This window comes from Penaeus vannamei, chromosome 22, assembly GCF_042767895.1.
Source record: "Penaeus vannamei isolate JL-2024 chromosome 22, ASM4276789v1, whole genome shotgun sequence".
NCBI classification, from domain to species: Eukaryota; Metazoa; Arthropoda; class Malacostraca; order Decapoda; family Penaeidae; genus Penaeus; species Penaeus vannamei.
In genome coordinates, this window is record NC_091570.1 from 4,927,600 (window position 1) to 4,928,030 (window position 431).

Consider the following 431-nt stretch of genomic DNA (forward strand, 5'->3'; position numbering starts at 1 on the left):
ATTTTGAAACCGCCCGGAAACTATTATTTTCGGCCTCAAAATATACCCGTGCTAGTGGGTTAGCTAAGAGATTCACCAAAGTCTGGGGAAAGAAGATCAGCTCATCCTGACTACCAAAGACCCCGTGCAGGTTCTCAGTACCTAAAGCTGAAATAAATGTAATTCAAATAATTATTTTTTAGATTACCTGTGAAGTGAAATGGGTGATTTATTACCTCTCTACGAATAGAGAACTGGTTGCAGCCATATAATTATTGGCACCCATTGGGAGTCCAATGTTTTTGCTCAATAGAATGGGACACAATAGTTTGTCCTTACAGAATCATGATTTCAAAGGTATAAGGCCCCAGTTCATGTATAAGAGAGGTGAAATAGCTTAGTGCTGACATCAGCATGATGGGGTCAAAGTTAGGGCAGAAAGGAACTGGCCA